The following is a 6,171-nucleotide window of genomic DNA, read 5'->3' as shown; positions in this document are numbered from 1 at the left end:
GGCGAGCTACAAAGAGAGCTCGTATCGAATCTCCACGCGCTCCTATTCCCGAGCCCGAGCTACCTACTGATGCTCTGGTGATCGACTTGGAGGAGCCAGAGAGTCTTCCACCTCGGGGGCCTGAAGCGATTTCGGAGCCCGTCCTTGAGGCTTCAGAGCCCGCTCCCAAGACCACCACCACTACTTCAGGAAGTAGGGAATCAGCCCGGGGATCAACCCAGAGTATTCTGGACCCACAGTACAGCCTTCGAAAGAGCAAAGGGGCTACGTGTGCCGAGGAGGTCTCTAGTTGGGCATCGCCTGCTCAACTCGGAGCTCGAGCAGCTACCCATTGCATGGTGGTAAGTCTCATTGCGTTTCGACTTTCAATTTCTGCAATTTCTGCTTTACTAATGCTTATTGGAATTCTCTTGGCAGGTGAACAATGCCGTGCATGCCCTGACCTACCAGTCCGAGCAGCACTTGAAGCGAGCTCGGGTTGTCGAGGAATCACCCCGTGCTCAGACCGAACTGGAGCTAGCTCATGGCCAAATCCACTGACTGGAGGGCGATGTGCTAGCTCAGAAAGAGCTAGTTACGTCGCTGATGTCAGAAAAGGAGGAGTGGCAGCGCGAGAAGGAGTTATTGTTGTGCGAGAAGGAAGAACTTCTGCATGAGAAGGGAGCTCTGAAGTGCCAGGTCGAGAACCTCGAGGCTGACGTTAAGGAGCAAACTAAGGCCCTCCTTGATGCCATGGAGGAGGCCAAAGTCAAGGTCGTCCAAGACTACGTCATGTCCGAGGAGTCCGATGGGGTGATGGTGGATGCCTACTACAAAGGCTTTAAGCTCAGTCGATGGTTGATCAAATGCGAGTTCCCACAGCTCGATGTGAGCGCCATCACCACCTCGTGAATCACGGGAAAGGTAGCCCGCGAAGCCGCCGAAGACCCAAACTCGGAAGAGGAGGAAGACGAAGACATCGGGGAGGTCGGCGCTACAGACCAGGCTGCCAATCAAGCTGGCACATCGGCGGAAGCCCCGGGCGAGAAGTCCTCCAAGTAGTTCGAGCGTTTCTTGTACTTTGAGCCTGCGAACTCAGTCTTTCCTTTTGTAAAACTTTTTTGTAATAGAACTCATTTCGTAATGAAAGAATACACCTTTTGCCAAGTGTTGTGCAATTTATTTTATTTGCCAAGTGACTTGTAGTCCGCTCTCCTATAGTTTGCCCATGCCGAAGGGGCAACTGGGTGCCGAGGTCCTTAGCTTGGCGTTTTAGCCTTTAGGGTGGGGGAGCAACTTTATAGTCCTCTCCCAGAGTTCGCCCATGCCAAAGAGGCGACCGGGTATCGAGGTCCTTAGCTCGGCTTTCTAGCCCTTAGGCTCTAGGAGTGACTTGTTGAAGGGATGAGAGATCCATCGTATGGATGCCCAAAACTTGCGGAATAAGGTGGGCAAATTTCAAAAAAATTCTCTCCCTTCAACTGGGAATCGCATTCCCTATTTTAGAAAAATCATATTTTTCAAGGATTAATCTTGAACCATGAATCGAACCAGATCTGAACAAAGACAATAAGAGAGGATTATACCTGGTACGGAGAAATAATATCTCCCAACGAAGGTGTTCACGCCCAAGGAAGGATCCAACGACTGCTCCCACTGAAGATGGCGTAGTGTAGGATGGAGCAGAATCAGCAGTGTTCTCTCCAAGAACCTAATCCTTCGCAAGAAATAGCAGGATGGCACATGAGCACAACTTTCCACCAATCCCTTCACAAGGAACTGATGTCAAGATCGAATCTTGATTTCTCCCACTGAACTCGAGATCGAACTGGCAGGTGAGGCGGCAACAGGAAGGAGGCGGCAAGAAAGAATTTGGCAGGGTTGCTTAATTCTCTCTTCTATGATTTCAGCTCTGAAGAGGATGTGAATATGTGTCTTCTAAAGGCTGCCGCCCCCTCCTTCTTTTGTAACCTTAAAGGGATCAGCTCCTAATCCCATTAGGAGTTGCCGATCCAAATCATATTTGGATCAGACATCCCTTTAAGTGATAAGTGTAAACCCTTACCTTATCTACGGATTGGATCAGCCTTCTCCTAATCTCATTAGGAGGTTCCAGATCTGGACTCTCTGAGTGGATAGGGTTAAGACCCTATCCTATCTGCCTATCCAATCCCAGAATTCACCCCTTATTTAACTGATCAAATCAATCCAGTTTGAAATGGGCTTTAGGCCCATTAAGGTAATGTGCTTACTTAGCCTTCCAAACTGCTGCCCAGTTGGACTTCCTTGTATGGCGTGGGACCCAAACATTGATCTACACATCAGCCACATGGGTTCAGCCCAGCCTTTGTTACAAGGCCTGGCCGAATACACTGTTATGGACAGTGCACCCCCTAAAACCCATCACATGAGCTCTATGGGCCCAACACTTACCCTAAGTGGTCCCTGGGCCAAGCCACCTTGTAACACCCAGGGACTGTGGGCAGATGCAAGATTAGCCCATCAGGTATTACCCTCAATGGTCTTACACTTAACCTCTCAACCCATAATGATCAAACACTGCCCGACAAGAGAGGACCTCTCCCTCGGCTGCAAGGAACAGTGTTGCACTCTCTTCTTATATGGATCCCGGGAATTAAATCCTTTTGCAAACATTTTGGAAACCATAATATATATATACTTTTATATCTCATATAAAATATATTTTTCAAAACAAATCTCAACGATTGAAATCGGCTGTCGGAAGTCTTGGTTTCCATCAGAGAGAGTTCATCCCCGATCATTACCTTTGTCCGACAAAGGGGCTGATCCTGTCATTATGATCACCCACTCAGATTAATTCTTAGACTGTCCCAACATACCCAGGTTTTGACCCCCACTAAGGATCTCACTGATTGGTACATCAAAGACAGCCCAATCCGACACCTAGTGCAATATCATAATCGAGTCTAGGGGTCGGGTGTAACTTTCCAGTTTTGCCCATTAATCTCCAAGGTCCAGGGCAATACTGGAAATCTGGTCCAGTTCAAAGAATCAATTAATCCTACACTGCATGTGCCTTGGGTCTCACCCTAGCGGCTGAGACAAGCCACCCCAACCGACTTGGTGGCACATTAGTGTCAGCCTTATCAGGATAGGTCTCCCCAGACCGACCCATTGGCTGTGAACATTCTAAACTAACACGAGTCTCATTAAGTGTCCAGTTTAAGGGTATTACACAGAAACACACCAAAGGAACATGAATCAAATATGTACTTTATTCGTTTACAATAAACTCATAATGTACATCATTCTGATTGAAGCTAAGGGCATACAAAAACTGTCTAACACTTATGGTCCACTCAGCTCGGTAATTATAGGTAATATTGTCTCAAATTGACAATATTCCAAGCTCAAGGTACTTGTTTCCCTTATAGGGTTTCGAGCTCATATGTTCCTTCCCCGAGCACCCGCTTCACTCGGTAGGGTCCTTCCCAATTTGACCCGAGCTTACCAAAATTGGGCTCAGGTACCATGACTTTACGCAGAACCAGGTCTCCAACGCGGAGGTTCCGCTTCTTGACCCTGGCGTTGTTGTACCGAGCTACCCTCTGCTGGTAGGTCACAGTCCTAATGTATGCGAGGTCCCATACCTCGTCAAGTAGGTCGAGGTTGGTGTGTATCTCATCTTCATTTTCTTTGTCATCGTACACTTCTAGACGTAGGGTGGGAACCTCGATCTCGGCTGGGATAACTGCCTCTGTGCCATAAGTGAGGTTGAAGGAGGTCTCGCCTGTTGCGGTCTTCATCTTGGTCCGGTAAGCCCATAGTACACTAGGTAGCTCATGTACCCAGAGTCCCTTAGCTCATTTAGGCGTGCCTTTAGCCTGCGGGGAATGGCTCTGTTTGTGACCTCCGCTTGGCTGTTTGCTTGAGGGTGCGCCACCGAGGTGAAGTTTTGTTGAATTCCCATATCTATGCACCAGTTATGGAATTTAATATCCTCGAACTGCTTGCCATTATTAGAGATCAACACTCGGGGTAATCCAAAATGATATACTATATTCCTCCAGAAAAAGTTTTGTACATTCCGGGTTTTGGTCGTGGTGAGAGGTTCAGCTTCTACCCACTTAGTAAAATAATCGACCGCCACCACCAAGAACCTCCTCTGCCCCGTTGCTGGCGGAAATGGTCCAAGTATATCAATCCCCCACTATGCGAAAGGCCACGAGCTGATGAGATACTTCAGGTCGGAGGCGGGTTGGTGGTGGATGTTGGCGTGCTTCTGGCACTTGTCACATCTTCTAACGATCTTGATCGCATTTGCCTTCATCGTTGGCCAGTAGTATCCCTGTCATAGCGCTTTCTGGGCGAGGGCTTTGCCCTCCAAGTTTCCGCTACACAGACCCTCATGAGTGTTGTGGAGCACGAGCTCGGCTTCGGAAGGTCACAAGTAGCGCAGATAGGGGAGCGTGTAAGATCTTTGGTACAACCATTCATCTATTATGATGTATTTGGCCGCCTGACGCTCTACCCTTCTGGCAGCATTGCAATCTGTAGGGAGGGTCCCATGTAGCAGGAAGCTCGCGAGCAGGTCAATCCAGCTAGGCTCTGCTTGAACGACAAGAGCGACGTCCTCTGCCCCCCTGAGAATGCTATGCCGAGGCAAGTTCTCTATATACACGGTTCTCATGGTATTATCACTAGTGCTGGCTAACCGGGACAGGGCGCCGGCCTCAACGTTCTTTGATCTCGAGATTTGCTTGATGAAGTGTGACTGGAAGTTGAGTAGAGCCTCTCTTACTTTGGCTAAGTAGGCGATCATGGTTGGCTCGCGAGCTTCATATTCACCTGTAACTTGGTTGACCACGAGTTGAGAATGACTATAGATGACGATGTACTTGACTTTCACTTCATTTTCTAGAGACAGCTCGGCTATTAATGCCTCGTACTCTGCTTCATTGTTAGATGTCGTAAACTCAAAGCGTAGCGCATACTCCAGTTTCACCCCGCTTGTTCCATACAGAATGATTCCGAGGCTCCTCATCCCAGCTCGGGTTCAATCCAACTAGGAGAGAAGCCGCACTGGTTGCTGCCTCATGGTGCTCGCACTCAATCGGCCTGGGAACCTCGGGCTGATCCGACCTGGGGGCCTCGGGCTCGACCGGCCTGGGGACTTCGGTACTGAAAGTGCATTCCACAACAAAGTCAGCTAAGGCTTGGGTCTTGATACCAGTTCGCGGCTTGTACTGGAGTTCGTATTCGTTGAGCTCGATGGCCCACTTTGTCAGCTTACCGGAGACCTTGGGTTTGAGTAAGACTTGCCTCAGAGGTTTGTTGGTGAGGACGATGACAGTATGAGCCTGAAAATACGAGCAAAGCTTCCGAGCTGCAATAACTAGAGCATATGCCAATTTTTCAATCTCTGGATACCTCGTCTTTGCACCCTGCAACACTTTGCTAACATAGTAGATAAGTCGTTGGACCCGATCTACTTCTCTTATCAGTACCAAGCTGAGCACCTCGTCACTCACAGAGAGGTACAACTCCAAAACATCACCCACCTCGGGTCAGGTCAAGACCGGGATACTAGCGAGGTACTTTTTGAGCTCGTCGAACGTGAGCTGGCACACTTCAGTCCATTCAAAGCCTTTTCTTTTAATTGCCTTAAAGAAAGGAAGGCAGCAATCTACCGATTTGGACATGAAGTGGCTCAGGGCGGCTATACGACCATTCAACCTCTGAACCTCCTTCAATTTCTGGGGTGATCTCATATCTATGATAGCCTTAATTTTATCCGGGTTGGCCTTAATGCCACGCCGGTTGACGATGTACCCTAGAAATTTACCCGAGGTGATACCGAAGGCACACTTATTTGGGTTTAGTTTCATGTTAAACTTACGCAAAATTTCAAAAACAGAGTGCAAATCTTTTATTAAATCATTTGAAAACTGAGTTTGGACGACCATGTCGTCTACATAACATTCTATTTTCTTGTCGAAGGTAGCCCCAACATTTTTCAGTCCGAAGGGCATGACCTTGTAGTAGTACAGGCCAAGCTTAGTTATGAAGGTTGTCTTTTCTTCGTCAGCAGGGTCCATCTTGATCTAGTTGTAGCCCGAATAGGCGTCTAAGAAACTCAACAACTCATGCCCTGAGGTCACGTCCACCAAACGGTTGATCCTGGGGAGTGGGAAGCAGTCCTTTGGGCAA

Source organism: Nelumbo nucifera, chromosome 5 (assembly GCF_055504915.1).
Source record: "Nelumbo nucifera cultivar China Antique chromosome 5, China Antique-T2T, whole genome shotgun sequence".
NCBI classification, from domain to species: Eukaryota; Viridiplantae; Streptophyta; class Magnoliopsida; order Proteales; family Nelumbonaceae; genus Nelumbo; species Nelumbo nucifera.
The sequence above is the reverse complement of the archived record's forward strand: the minus strand, read 5'-3'. Positions refer to the sequence as shown.